Consider the following 16502-nt stretch of genomic DNA (forward strand, 5'->3'; position numbering starts at 1 on the left):
GACCCTCAGATGACCCACTTCCTCTTCAGGTCACGTAAGCATCCTTATTCTTCCTCCCTAGTGCTTTTTCCTGCCAACATGTGCAGTTAAATGGCACAGACTGGATTTGTCCGAAACGAACCCGAAAATGTTCGGGTTCATCTGCCAGGCGAAATTTTGCAAAGTTCGTAACAAAGAAACCCACTATAAATCGCCATACTTAAAGCACCTTATTTAAAAACTTCATCCCTCAAAGTATTCAAAATGGCAACAGCAATTAGGAAGTTTGTTAATACTTTAGGTGTTAGACAGGAATTAATGCAAAATGGAGGTGAAATTTGAAAGTATTATTTATTTTTCTGATTTTTCATTTAAATCAATTTTTCAGAAAACAGCAGATGATAAAATAGAACTAATAAACCAAAGTTATTACCCTGATTCTGCAGTTTCTAGAAATATCCCATATGTGGCCCTATAGTGCTGCTTGACTTAAACTCCGGCCTTAGAATCGTAGGAGCACCTTGCGATAAAACATAAGAAATATCCCCAAAAGGCCCTATTTAGGAAAGTACATCTCTCACTGATTTAATTCAGTATGCAGTGAGCATTTTGACCTCACGAGTTTCATGGAATGTATTAGAATCGGGGTGTGCAAATAAAAAAATTACTACAATAATATAATAGTTTTGGCTAATTGTTAGGAGAAAAAGCACCCCAAAAATTGTTATGCCATTTCTTCCGAGTAAGGCAATACCTTATATGTGGTCATAACCTACTGTATAAGCGCACAGCAGGGCTTAGAAGGGAAGAAATGACATTTGGTTTTGGAAACCCAGATTTTACTGGAATGGGTTTTGGCGCTATCTAGAACTTGCAGCACTCTTGAGGATCAGTACAGTGGAAAACCCAAGAAATAACTAAATTTTTTAAACTGCAGCTAGAGGTGTAGTGATTGTTTGCACTAGAGATGAGTGAAGTTTCGAAAAATTTGATTTGGCCAATTTGTCAATTAATTCACTATAAATCAGGTATACCCGTATGTCACGGTTAGAGATGAGGGAATTTATTGAAAATTTGATTCGGCTGCTTAGCCGAATTTTACAAAGTAGCGGGTGCAATGACAGGGAGCTGCGATAGCGTCGCCCCCGTCATTGTACCTCTCAGATGCCGCATTCACACAGGATTGTGGCATCTGAGTTTAAAATTAACAATAATTCAAACTTACACAATCAAACTTACTGCCTCCATTTGCTCGTGACAGTCCGGCCACCGCCATCTTGCTTAAAGATCTTGGCCAAAATCCCGTGCGGCGCGAGATCATTTCATCACGCTGGCTGGCGTGGTGACGTATGACGTCATCACGCCGGCCGGCGTGATGATGTAATCTCAAGCCGCACTGCATTTCGGCTGAGATCTTCAAGCAAGATGGAGGCTGGCGGCTCATCACGAGGAAATGGAGATGGTAAGTTTGAATTTTTTTGTTTTTTATACTATTTCAGTATTTAAATCGATTCGCTGACACGAAGCACGAGTAAATTCGGCTTCTAGGCAAATCAAATTTATCCTCAAATTCGGATCAAATTCCACTTCGTGGGATTCGATTCACTCATCTTTAGTTACGGTGGCTGAGGGAATGTATGGAGCAGGTTGCTGCGTGGCAGGTGCCTGCTGTATCATACAGCAGACACCTGGCCGCAATGATAGGGAATGGTAATCCCGCAGACCCCCATTATTTAACCCCTCAGATGTCATGATTAACACAGATCACACACAGATCACAGCATCTGGGAGGTAAGGCAGCTGGGTGCAGCTCCTCTGCCTTCAGGGCCGGTGCAAGGATTTTTGCCGCCCTGTTATGGGGGGCGATCTGTGGGTGACGCACTGTTATGTGGGGGGATCTGTGGGTGACGCACTGTTATGGGAGGATCTGTGGATGATGCAATGTTATGGGGGGGGGGATCTGTGGGTGATGCACTGTTATGGGAGGATCTGTGGATGACGCACTGTTATGGGAGGATCTGTGGGTGACGCACTGTTATGGGAGGATCTGTGGATGACACTTATGTCATTCACAGATCCCCCATCAGATGCATCAGTGTGGAGGGAGGAGGCAGAGACACTCATGGTGGGGCCCGATGCAGTGATCCTACTCTAATACACCGGGCCCCACCGCAGCTGTTAAGTACATTCAATCCGAATGGGTCCGCAATTACTGTACTGTACTTACTGTAGTAACTTATGTATAGCATTAAGACGGCACAGACCAGCAGCACCCTCCTCAGCTGCAGGGCCCGGTGTATTAGAGTAGAGTCACTGCACCGGGCCCCGCCATGAGTGTCCCCGCCTCCTCCCTCCACACTGATACTTCGCTGGCCGCGCTGTGCAGCATAGCGGCCAGCGAAGTATCCACAATCCGCTTTATAAGACGCACGGCCATTTTCCCCCCACCTTAAGTGCGTCTTATAAGGCAAAAAATACAGTAAATAATAAACATATTGCATTGTCTACTGACTACTTACCAGTCCAGGACAATAAGATGAGCTGGTCTCGCCAGCAGTCTGGCTCTGGGGACTGGTCCTCCTGGAGACAAACACACGGTAGGTAGTAATTCACCAATGTCGCCCTGGGGTCCATCCGTCCGTCCTGGGGAAGAAGAAAGCAGCTGCACCTGTCCTGCTGCACTCCAATCCAGGGAGGATGGTCTGGACTGGAGCCCACTTCTGTTCTGTTCTGTCCCAGAAGAACTGTCTAGGACTTTAGGCACTGCCGCCGCTGCTGCCGCACTGGGGGTCGGGGGAGGCAAATTGCTGGTGGCTGCTGGGCTGCTGCTCAGTGTGCAGCCTTCTCTCCCTCCTTCGCTCCGCCTCCACCCCTCTCATTCTCTGTGTCACGTGACGTGCTCAAGGGTGGGAGGAGTCAGGGTTGTTCAGACAGTTCAGATGATTCAAGATCATTCAGGGAGCATGGGAGGGCGGCAGAGCTCCGCCTCTGTTCAACCCTCAGCAGCCAGCCAGAGCCAGGTAAGGTAGCTAGCACTGTGCACAGCAGGCGCAGCCTCACAGATCGCAGTGAGTCACTGACTCACTACTCACTTGTAGGAGTCAGACTCAGACGACAGCAGTGACTGTGAGCGCCCGGCCGGAGATTCTTTAGAGCTGCAAAGCGCTCACCCTCAGGCGGCGCAGCGCAGCATGAGGGGCGCCGCCGGCCGGCCGAATTTAAATTATAACCAACGTTTTGTTTTTTTTCAAGCCGCAACGGGCGCCCCCTGCTAAATGGCGCCCTAGGCGACTGCCTAGTTCGCCTTACTGGTAGCGCCGGCCCTGTCTGCCTTCCTATCCGAGCGCCTGCAGTGAAACCACGGAGCTCCAATCATTTACCATGGCAGTTTGGAAGCTTATATGCCTGCCATGTTACCTCCCTGCTGAACTGTGCATGAGGCACAGCTCAGCAAGAAGCCCATCAAAATGCTATTGATCTCTATTAGGGTGAATATGACAAGAGATTAAAATATCCCAGGTTCTAGCCTCCTAAGGGGGTTAAAAGTTGTCACTGTAAAAGTAACAACTAAAAATAAAAATAAAATTAAAAGTTTAAATCACCCCCGTTCCCAATTTTACATATAAAAAGATATAAACAAAAAAAGGCATTGCCTTGTTCGAAAGTGTCTGAAAATACTAATAAAAAATTAATGTGCACTGATTACCGTAATGGAAAGAATATTTAAAACACACATTTAAAAAAAAAAATAATAACTGTGATCAAAAAGTCGTATGTACAACAAAATTGGTCCCAATAAAATCTACATTTCGTCCCACAAAAAAGCTCTGTAGACTGAAATATAAAAAGGTTATGGCTGGGTTTTTTTTGTAGTAGAAAAAAAATATGTTTGGCATCGCCGTATTTGTATTGAGCCACAGAATAAGGACATTATGTCATTTTTAGCGCACAGTGAACACCGTGATGCCAAAATCCCAAAAGCTGTGGCGGAATTGTATTTATTTTTTTCATTTAACCCCACAAATTTTTTTCCCCCCATTTTCAATAACAGACATGTTAAATTGAATAGTGATCTTAAACAGTAAAATTTATCCTCCAAAAAATAAGCCCTCATTTGGCTATACAAATGGAAAATTTTAAAAGTTATGGCCAGGGGCATGCATAGAAACCACTGGGCCCCATGCCCCATTCATAGCCCCTCCCATTACCTGTCCCTAGACAGTATATACAGCAGTGTACTGATATGTGAGATATGAGGTACGTATAAATTACAGCTTGCACCTCACATATCAATACACTGCTGGATATTCAATATATCTGTACACATCTATTGTACCTTTTATCTCACATATCAGTAAACTGTTGTATCTACTATATGCTGTATCTGAATACACTGCATATATTATACTGTATAATAGATGCAGTGTTGCAGTCTGTATATATATATATATATATATATATATATATATATTGTGGTGTCTCACAGGGTGAAGTAATTGAGGGTATATATGTGTCTCCCAGGTTCTTAGCATATGCTGAAGAAAGTTATTTAGGAAAGGGTTAAAAAAAAAAACTAAGCCTGGGTCCTTATGAGCTGCACCTGGGGAGTTGCTAGATAACTGGGCTGACAACACACTTGCTCAGAACTTCCTGGGAGTGAGAGAAACCACATCTCACTGAGGGACCCTGAAGGTCCAGAGCCTGCAAACTGCAAGTATAACAGGTTGCTGTTCAGACAGCGTGCTCATTTTGGGTGGACTGAGGATAGCTCAGCCACGTCCTAGAGAGGGACCTACTGTTTAGTTAGAGCCTGGACAAGGCTAGGTGTTCCGTTTATGTTTTGTGTTTTAACCCCTTCAACCCCGGGCCTGTTTTCACCTTCCTGCCCAGGCCATTTTTTGCAAATCTGATGTGTCACTTTATATGGTGATAACTTTAAAACGCTTATACTTATACAGGCCATTCTGAGATTGTTTTCTCGTCACATATTTTACTTCATGGCAGTGGTAAAAAAAAAACATTTTTATTAATAAAAAATTTACCAAACATTTAGAAAAATTAGCAAATTTGCTAATTTCAATTTCTCGACTTTTATAATAGTTACTGGTAGTAATACCTTCAAAAATAGTAATTACATTACATTCCCTATATGTCTACTTCATGTTTGTATCATTTTGAAAATGACATATTTTATTTTTTGGGGACGTTATAAGGCTTAGAAGTATGGAAGAAAATCTTAACATTTTTTGGAAAATTTCCAAAACACACTTTTTAAGGACCAGTTCAGGTCTGAAGTCACTTTGTGAGGCTTACATAATAGAAACCACCCAAAAATGACCCCATTTTAGAAACTACACCCCTCAAGGTATACAAATCTGATTTTACAAACTTTGTTAACCCTTTAGGTGTTCCACAAGAATTGATGGAAAATGGAGATGAGATTTCAGAATTTCACTTTTTTGGCAGATTTTACATTTTAATCCATTTTTTCCAGTAGAAAAGCAAGGGTTAACAGCCAAATAAAACAATATTTATTACCCTGATTCTGCGGTTTACAGAAACACCCCACATATGATCGTAAACTTCTGTACGGGCACACGGCAGGGTGCAGAAGGAAAGGAATGCCATATGGTTTTTGGAAGGCAAATTTAGCTGAACTGGTTTTTAGATGCCAAGTCCCATTTGAAGCCCCCCTGATGCACCCCTACAGTAGAAACTCAAAAAAGTGACCACATTTTGGAAACTACGGGATAAGGTGCCAGTTTTATTGGTACTATTTTTGGGTACATATGATTATTTATTTTTTTGCTCTATATTATGTTTTTTGTGAGGCAAGGTAACAAAAAATGGATGTTTTGGCACCTTTTTATTTTTACAGCGTTTACCTGAGGGATTAGGTCATGTGACTTTTTTTTTTATAGAGCAGATTGTTACGCACGTGGCAATACCTAATATGTCTACTTTTTCTTATTTATTTAAGTTTTACACAATAATAGCATTTTTAAAACCGAAATAATGATATTTTAGTGTCTCAGTCTGAGAGCCATAGCTTTTTTATTTTTTGACCGATTCTCTTAGGTAGGGTCTCATATTTTGCGGGATGAGGTGATGGTATGATTGGTACTATTTTGGGGGGCATATATTTTTGATCACTTGATGTTGCAATTTTTGTGATATAATGTGACAAAGTGTTTTTTTTTTTTTTTTACGGTGTTCATCTGAGTGGTTAGGTCATGCAATATTTTTATAGAGCTGGTTGTTACGGACGTGGCGATACCTAATATGTATATTTTTTTATGTATTTCACTTTAGCACAATAATAGCAGTTTTTAAACAAAAAAAAAGATGTTTTAGTGTATCCATGTTCTGAGAGCCATTTTTTTCTTTTTTTTTTTTTTGGGCGGTTGTCTTAGGTAGGGGCTCATTTTTTTGCGGGATGAGGTGACTGTTTTATTCATACCATTTTGGGAGGCATACGCCTTTTTGATCGCTTGGTGTTGCACTTTTTGTGATGTAAGGTGACAAAAATTGCTTTTTTTACACTTTTTTTTTAAATTTCTTTTATGGTGTTTATCGGACAGGGTGGATAATGTGATATATTTATAGAGCCGGTCATTACGGACGCGGCGATACCTAATGTGTGGGTTGTTTTTTTTTTTTCTGTTTTTTATTATAAAATAAGGGGAAAGGGCCTTTTTTTTTCTTTTTTTTTTTCTTTAACTTTATTAATTTTATTATTAAAAACACATTTTTTTTTTTACTTTATTTATGAAATTCACTTTTGGGGGTCTGATCCCCTCTGCAATGCATTACAATACATCTGTGTTGTAATGCATTGCCTGTTAGTGTATGATACTGAGTCATACACTAACAGGTTGCCTAGGAGACCCAGCCTGAGGCTGGATCTCCTCTGCTCCCGTAGAAGGCAGTTCCCGATGCTGTGCAAGGCATTGGGCAGCCTCTGAATGTCATCGGGCTGCCTTGTCGCATCGGGTCCCCGCCACAGCAGTACGGGTACTAGATGCGATCGTTCACCTGACACAAACCTCTTCTATGTCGCGGTCAGCGCAGACCGCGGCATAGAAGGGGTAAATCCGCCGGCATCGGCTTTTACAGCGATGTCGGCAGATACAGCAGGGGCCCGGCTACCACGGACTGCCGGGCACATGCAGTGATCGCGCGATCACTATGACGTACTATTACGTCAAATTGCTGGAACTGATGTGATGTGGAAGGGGTTAATGCAACCATATATATGCAGTGTACTGATGTGAAAAGTACAAGGTATAATAGATGCAGTGTTATGATATATGTGGTAATGTGAACAGTGCTGGAAGGTGTGTTGTCCCACTTCAGGTACCTCAGATGGGTGAGACAGATAAAATCCAGAGAGTGGCAGTAGTCTCAGCAAAGCATAGTTTGCTGAGAAATTTTTGTATACATTTTCTGGGCTGGATTTTAATTGGACTGGTGGCTAGGCTTGGTAGAGGGAGTTGCCAGTCCACACCCTTCCAGTGCGGGTTTTCCTTTCTACCTGAGGTGATCGCAGGTGAGGCCTGCTGTAATCAGGCTGGCATAAAGCGCCTCGGAGTAGGTCACTCTGGGAACAGATACGCTGTGAGATACAGAGACCCAGAGCAAAGGCTCTGTGTGTGGTCTCAGCTTGCCAGGCTGAGAGACCAGGGCACTGTGACAGCCCGAAGTTTGGGGAACGCCGGGATTCAATGGTCACAAGGCCGGAGTCGGGAGGACTGTTGGGCCACACTTCCCCATACAGGAACGGGACTGATTACAGCCGGAGAGGCTGGGGAACTACGGGCTGAGAAAAAGCCACATATGGGTTCCGTGTGTGAACAGGATTCTGTAGCTGAGTCAGGGCCACGTTAACAGGTGTAGTAAGAGCCCAGCTGGGCAGGTATTTGTTTTGATGTATGTGGGAACCTCATCACACCCAGTGATTATTAACTAGACTTCAGTGTATGAAAAATGTCCCAATAAATACAATGTTTGGCCCTGAAAGCTGCGGTGGACGACGATTCTTGTGAGAATGACCCCCCCCCCCAAGTACAGCGATCCCTTACAGTGGTCAGTAAAGATGAGCAAATCTTATAAGATTCGGTTTGTTTCTGATTCACCAAGTTTTTCAAAAAGTTCGGTTCGGGTCCAACGCTATTTGTTCCGAACAAAAGTTGCTCCAATTGCCCTGAAAATTGGTATATAACCCCCTCTAGTCCTCTAAAACACAGATTATTAATGAAAAGTTCTATCTCGTTTTGTTAATTTTTTTAAGAATTTTCCCTCGCACATTCCCTTAGTCTGATACATCAGGTGTAACTATATATACTTTTGCAAACTGCGGTTATTGCTTGACTGACTGCAATTACCTACTGCCTGGTGGTGACCGAACACTATTGATTGCTTATGCGCTGGGTGCCATTTTACAAGATTTGTCCGAATTGAGGCAGGAAAGATTCGGGTTTGATTCTGTGCCTAAAAAATCGGAGAGTCGGAACAAATCTCAGAATCTGCGACTAGATTTGCTCATCTATAGTGGTCAGTTATATATTATGGTTATTGTGTGAGGTTCATGAGGTAAAAGTGATTGTAACTGTCTGCAGTACTATATACAGTCAGATCCATAAATATTGGGACATCGGCACAATTCAAAATTTTTTGGCTCTATACACCACCACAATAGATTTGAAATGAAACGAAATAGATGTGCTTTAACTGCAGACTGCCAGCTTTAATTTGACGGTATTTACATCCAAATCAGGTGAACGGTGTAGGAATAACAGTTTGCATATGTGCCTCCCACTTGTTAAGGAACCAAAAGTAATGGGACAATTGGCTTCTTAGCTGTTCCATGGCCAGGTGTGTTATTCCCTCATTATCCTAATTATGATGAGCAGATAAAAGGTCCAGAGTTCATTTCAAGTGTGCTGTTTGCATTTGGAATCTGTTGCTGTCAACTCTCTCAAGATGAGATCCAAAGAGCTGTCACGATCAGTGAAACAAGCCATCATTAGGCTGAAAAAACAAAACAAAACAAACCCATCAGAGAGATGGCAAAAACATTAGTCGTGGCCAAAACAACCCTTTGGAACATTCTTAAAAAGAAGCAATGCACAGGTGAGCTCAGAAACACCAAAAGACCCGGAAGACCACGGAAAGCAACTGTGGTGGATGACCGAAGAATTCTTTCCCTGGTGAAGAAAACACCCTTCACAACAGTTGACCAGATCAAGAACACTCTCCAGGAGGTAGGTGTATGTGTGTCAAAGTCCACAATCAAGAGAAGACTTCCCCAGAGTGAATACAGAGGGTTCACCACAAGATGTAAACCATTGGTGAGCCTCAAAAACAGGAAGGCCAGATTAGAGTTTGCCAAATGACATCTAAAAAAGCATTCACAGTTCTGGAATAACATCCTATGGACAGATAAGACCAAGATCAACTTGTACCAGAGTGATGGGAAGAGAAGAGTATGGAGAAGGAAAGGAATTGCTCTTGATCCTAAGCATGCCACCTCATCAGAGAAGCATGGTGGTGGTAGTGTCATGTCGTGGGCATATATGGCTCCCAATGGAACTGGTTCTCTTGTATTTATTGATTATGTGACTGCTGACAAAAGCAGCAGGATGAATTCTGAAGTGTTTTGGGCAATATCTGCTCATATTCAGCCAAATGCTTCCGAACACATTGGACGGCGCTTCACAGTGCAGATGGACAATGACCCAAAGCATACTGCAAAAGCAACCAAAGAGGGAAAGAAGTGGAATGTTATGCAATGGCCAAGTCAATCACCTGACCTGAATCCGATTGAGCATGCATTTCACTTGCTGAAGGGAAAATGCCCCAAGAACAAGCAGGAACTGAAGACAGTTGCAGTAGAGTCCTGGCAGAGCATCACCAGGGATGAAACCCAGCGTCTGGTGATGTCTATGCGTTCCAGACTTCAGGCTGTAATGGACTGCAAAGGATTTGCAACCAAGTATTGAAAAGTGAAAAGTTTGATTTATGATTATTATTTTGTCCCATTACTTTTGGTTCCTTAGCAATTGGGAGGCACATATGCGAACTGTTGTAATTCCTACACCTTTCACCTGATGAATGTAAATACCCTCAAATTAAAGCTGACAGTTTACAGTTAAAGCACATCTTGTTTGTTTCATTTTAAATCCATTGTGGTGGTGTATAGAGCCAAAAATTTTAGCATTGTGTTGATGTCCCAATATTTATGGACCTGACTGTATATAATAGAAATATGAGTAAAAATAGGGAATGGGGTGCAAATGAAGAGAAAGGCGGATGACCTCCTCTTACCACTTCATTGTAATCTCAGTGGAGAGCTCATCCTGCAGTTCTTCACCATGTTGTTGGGGGTTGAAGGCCCTGTGATGATGCTCTGTGCAGTTCTTTTATTAGATGTACAGGACCCGTGTGATGATGTCATCACAGGTCCTGGCTGATGCTCCTATCTAACCTGGGAACCACATTATTATTTGTGCTGTCCCTTTAGGGCTCATGCACACTGCAAAATGCATACAGTCGTATTTTTCCATATTATGCAGAACGGGACGGTTGGCCCCCAATAGAACAGTCCTATCCTTGTCTGTTATGCGAAGAATAATAGGGCATGTTCTATTTTTTTTTTTGTGGAACGGACATACGGAAAAGGAATGCACATGCAGCCCCATTGAAATGAGTGGTTCCGCAAAAAAAAATTGAACTGACACAGAAAGAAAATACATTCATGTGCATGAGCCCTTATTAGATGTAAACGACCTGTGATGACATAGCTTTCTCAGCTGATGATAGGGATACTATACTAGACCTGGACAGTAATGTGTGTGATTAGGAGGCAGGGCTTTGATTCACTGCGGTCCCCTTTTCCCCATGGACACCATAGCTGCTTCATGGTGTGTCTCTATTGGGTGTACGCCACAGATTATGGCTATTGAAAAGTTTGGAGAAAACATGAAAAAATGCAAAACAAAAAATGGGCCTTGTACTATATACAATATAAACAATGAAGAACTTTCTAAATGGACTGAGAAAAAATATAAAATGTACACATTAAAATTGTAAATGGCTCTGTTCTGACAAATGGAAAACTACTGAATGAACAAATTATTCTTTAACAGTGTAGACATAAATCCTTTTTAAAAAAAAAAGTGATTTCCATATTTAAAGTGTAAAATGGAAAACTATACAAATACTGCTCATAAAAAGTTATTGATATTTATTTGGCTTGTAGGTGAAATTTCAGGATGAACCTGAAAGGAACTCAGCTTTACGGGTGGACCTAATGTGACCTTCTCTAAACTCTGACTTCTGTAAACAAGCAGGATGTTCTCAGATAGAAGTGGCCACTGAGCTTAGAGTGTCATCAGGAAGTTGCAACAGAGATGCAGAGACTGCAAGAGTCACAGAAAGGCATAGAAGGGGACCTCCTTTGTCCACATCCAACATTAATGACTGCTTCATTGTGAACAATGCCCTGCGGAACCAGATGATGAATGGCACACAACTCAGGACGCATTTAAGGGAGGTGAGAAGCACCCAAGTGTCACCTCAGACCATTCGAAACCGTTTACATCAGCATGGTCTGTGTGCTAGACAACCTGCAAGTCCTTACTGCAGGCATTATTGTCTTGCATGAGCTAGGGAGCATCTACGCTGGACGAGAGACCAGTGGGCCTCAGTGCTGTTCACTGATGAAAGTCGATTCACACTGAGCAGAAATGATGGCTGTCAACGATATTGGAAACATAGAATGTGTCGGCAGATAAGAACCATTTGGCCCATCTAGTCTGCCCAATATACTAAATACTATGGATAGCCCCTGGCCCTATCTTATATGAAGGATGGCCTTATGCCTATTCCATGCATGCTTAAACTCCTCCACTGTATTTGCAGCTACCACTTCTGCAGGAAGGCTATTCCATGCATCCACTACTCTCAGTAAAGTAATACTTCCTGATATTACTTTTAAACCTTTGCCCCTCTAATTTAAACTATGTCCTCTTGTAGCAGTTTGTCTTTTTAAATATTCTCTCCTCTTTTACCTTGTTGATTCCCTTTTATGTATTTAAAAGTTTCTATCATATCCCCTCTGTCTCGTCTTTCTTCCAAGCTATACATGTTAAGGTCCTTTAATCTTTCCTGGTAAGTTTTATCCTGCAATCCATGTACCAGTTTAGTAGCTCTTCTCTGAACGCTCTCCAAAGTATCAATCGCCTTCTGGAGATATGGTCTCCAGTACTGAGCACAATACTCCAAATGAGGTCTCACTAGTGCTCTGTAGAGCGCATGAGCACCTCCCTCTTTCTACTGGTAATTCCTCTCCCTATACACCCAAGCATTCTGCTAGCATTTCCTGCTGCTCTGACATTGTCTGCCTACCTTTTAAGTCTTCTGAAATAATGACCCCTAAATCCCTTTCCTCAGATACTGAGGTTAGGACTGTATCACTGATTTTATATTCTGCTCTTGGGTTTTTACGTCCCAGGGGCATTATCTTGCACTTATCAACATTAAATTTTAGTTGCCAGATTTTTGACCATTCCTCTAGTTTTCCTAAGTCCTTTTCCATTTGGTGTATCCCTCCAGGAACATCAACCCTGTTACAAATCTGTGTCATCAGCAAAAAGACACACCTTACCATCGAGGCCTTCTGCAATTTCGCTGATAAAGATATTAAACAATATGGGTCCCAGAACAGATCCCTGAGGTACCCCACTGGTAACAAGACCTTGGTCTGAATATACTCCATTGACTACAACACTCCCCTGTCCCTCAGCCACTACCTAATCCATTCAACAATATGGGAGTCCAAGCCCAAAGACTGCACTTTATTGATAAGCCTTCTATGTGGGACAGTATCAAAAGCCTTAAAGTCTAGATAAGCAATGTCTACTGCACCTCCTCCATCTATTTTAGTCACCCAATCAAAAAAATCTATAAGATTAGTTTGACATGATCTCCCTGAAGTAAACTCATGCTGTTTTTCATCTTTCAATCCATGGGATTTTAGATGTTCCACAATCCTCTCCTTAAGTATGGTTTCCATTAATTTCCCCACTATTGATGTCAGGCTTACTGGCCTATAGTTGCCCGATTCCTCCCTACCTTTCTTGTGAATGGGCACAACATTTGCTAATTTCCAATCTTCTGGGACGACTCCTGTTGCCAGTGATTGGTTAAATAAATCTGTTAATGGTTTTGCTAGTTCACCGCTGAGCTTTTAATAGCTTTGGGTGTATCCCATCAGGCCCCTTTGACTTATTTGTATTAATTGTAGACAGCTGACTTAGAACCTCTTCCTCTGTAAAGACACATGCATCAAAAGATTCATTAGTCTTCTTTCCTAACTGAGGTCCTTCTTCATTTTATTTGTAAAAACTGAACAGACGTATTCATTGAGGCAGTCAGCTAGTTCTTTATCTTCTTCCATATACCTTCCTTCTTTTGTTTTTAATTTGGTAATTCCTTGTTTTAGTTTCCTTTTTTCATTTATGTATCTGAAGAATGCCTTCTCGCCTTTTTTCCCTGACTGAGCTAATTTCTCTTCTGCCTGTGCTTTAGAAGCTCTTATAACTTGTTTGGCCTCTCTGCCTAATCTTATAAATTAGTCTGTCATCCTCGTATTGTTTTTTTTTTTTTTATAATTCCTAAATGCTATCTTTTTGTTTTTAATGATTTTGGCCACTTCTGCTGAGTACCACAGTGGTCTCTTCCTTTTTTTGCTTTTACTGACAAGCCTAATGCAATTTTCTGTTACCTTCTATAGTGCCACTTTTAAGTAGTCCCATTTCTCCTGGACTCCAATGAAACTGTTCCAGTCTGATAGGGACTCGTATACCACTAATCTACTTTTAGAAAAGTCAGTTTTTCTAAAATCTAAAACTTTTGTTTTTGTGTGGTGTGACTCAGTCACTGTACTTATAGTAAACCACACTGACTGGTGATCACTAGATCCCAAGCTTTCCCCTACAGTAATATCAGATACCAAATTCCCATTTGTGAATACTAAATCTAAAATGGCCTCCTTCCGGGTTGGCTCCTCCACTACTTGCTGTAGAGATAATCCCAGTAGGGAATTTAGAATATCTGTACTCCTGGCAGAACTAGCTATTTTGGTTTTCCAGTTTACATCTGGAAGATTGAAGTCTCCCATAATAACTTCCCCCTTCAATGTCATTTTAGCTATTTCCTCAACTAGTAGATCATCTAGTTCTTTGACTTGGCTAGGTGGTCTATATATCACACCTACACGATGGTCTATATATCACACCTACACGAGTTACCTTATGATTATCAAGCTGCACGGTAACCCAAACTGACTCTAAATTGTTCTCGCTAAATTGTATCAAATTAGATTTTATGCTATCTTTCACATACAGGGCCACCCCGTCCCCCTTCTTGCCTTCTCTGTCTTTCCTGTATAGAGAGAACCCTGGTATTGATATATCCCAGTCATTACTCCCCTTGAACCACATCTCGGTAACAGCCACTACATCTATATTCTCAGATGCCATTATAGCCTCAAGTTCATTGATCTTATTCCCTAGACTGCGAGCATTTGTAGACAAGACACTGAGCTTGTCATTTCTTAACCTTTGTGCTACTGGCCTCTTCTGGCATTGTTCTGGGGGGGCAGTCGGACTGCTGGATTATCACTCTTTTGCCCCCCATTCCTAGTTTAAATGCTTCTTGGCAAATACTTGGAACTAGAGTTGAGCGAACACCTGGATGTTCGGGTTCGAGAAGTTCGGCTGAACTTCCCGGAAATGTTCACGTTCGGGATCCGAACCCGACCCGAACTTCGTCCCGAACCCCATTGAAGTCAATGGGGACCCGAACTTTTCGGCACTAAAAAGGCTGTAAAACAGCCCAGGAAAGAGCTAGAGGGCTGCAAAAGGCAGCAACATGTAGGTAAATCCCCTGCAAACAAATGTGGATAGGGTAATGAATTAAAATTAAAAATAAAAAAAATAAAAATTAACCAATATTAATTGGACAGAGGTCCCATAGCAGAGAATCAGTCTCTTCATGCCATAGCAGAGAATCTGGCTTCATGTCATAGCAGAGAATCAGGCTTCACGTCACCCACCACTGGAACAGGCCACTGTCACATATTTAGGCCCCGGCACCCAGACAGAGGAGAGGTTCATTCAACTTTGGGTTGCCCCGCAATATAATGGTAAAATGAAAATAAAAATAGGATTGAATGAGGAAGTGCCCTGGAGTACAATAATATATTGTTAAGGGGAGGTAGTTAATGTCTAATCTGCACAAGGGATGGACAGGTCCTGTGGGATCCAGGCCTGGTTCATTTTTATGAACGTCAGCTTGTCCACATTGGCTGTAGACAGGCGGCTGCGTTTGTCTGTAATGACGCCCCCTGTCGTGCTGAATACACGTTCAGACAAAACGCTGGCCGCCGGGCAGGCCAGCACCTCCAAGGCATAAAAGGCTAGCTCTGGCCACGTGGACAATTTGGAGACCCAGAAGTTGAATGGGGCCGAACCATCAGTCAGTACGTGGAGGGGTGTGCACAGGTACTGTTCCACCATGTTGTTGAAATGTTGCCTCCTGCTAAAACGTTCCGTATCAGGTGGTGGTGCAGTTAGCTGTGGCGTGGTGACAAAACTTTTCCACATCTCTGCCATGCTAACCCTGCCCTCAGAGGAGCTGGCCGTGACACAGCTGCGTTGGCGACCTCTTGCTCCTTCTCTGCCTTCGCCTTGGGCTTCCACTGGTACCCCTGTGACATTTGGGAATGCTCTCAGTAGCGCGTCTACCAACGTGCGCTTGTACTCGTGAATCTTTCTATCACGCTCCAGTGTAGGAAGTAAGGTGGGCACATTGTCTTTGTACCGGGGATCCAGCAGGGTGGCAACCCAGTAGTCTGCACACGTTAAAATGTGGGCAACTTTGCTGTCGTTGCGCAGGCACTGCAGCATGTAGTCGCTCATGTGTGCCAGGCTGCCCAGAGGTAAGGAAAAGCTGTCCTCTGTGGGAGGCGTATCGTCATCGTCCTGTGTTTCCCCTCAGCCACGCACCAGTGATGGGCCCGAGCTGCGTTGGGTGCCAGCCCGCTGTGAACCTGCTTCATCCTCATCCACCACCTCCACCTCGTCCTCGTCCTCCTCGTCCTCCAGTAGTGGGCCCTGTCTGGCCACATTTGTACCTGGCCTCTGCTGTTGCAAAAAACCTCCCTCTGAGTCACTTCGAAGAGACTGGCCTGAAAGTGCTAAAAATGACCCCTCTTCCTCCTGGGCCACCTCCTCTTCCATCATCGCCCTAAGTGTTTTCTCAAGGAGACATAGAAGTGGTATTGTAACGCTGATAACGGCGTCATCGCCACTGGCCATGTTGGTGGAGTACTCGAAACAGCGCAACAGGGCACACAGGTCTCGCATGGAGGCCCAGTCATTGGTGGTGAAGTGGGGCTGATCCGCAGTGCGACTGACCCGTGCGTGCTGCAGCTGAAACTCCACTATGGCCTGCTGCTG

Source organism: Bufo bufo, chromosome 1, assembly GCF_905171765.1.
Source record: "Bufo bufo chromosome 1, aBufBuf1.1, whole genome shotgun sequence".
NCBI lineage: Eukaryota > Metazoa > Chordata > Amphibia > Anura > Bufonidae > Bufo > Bufo bufo.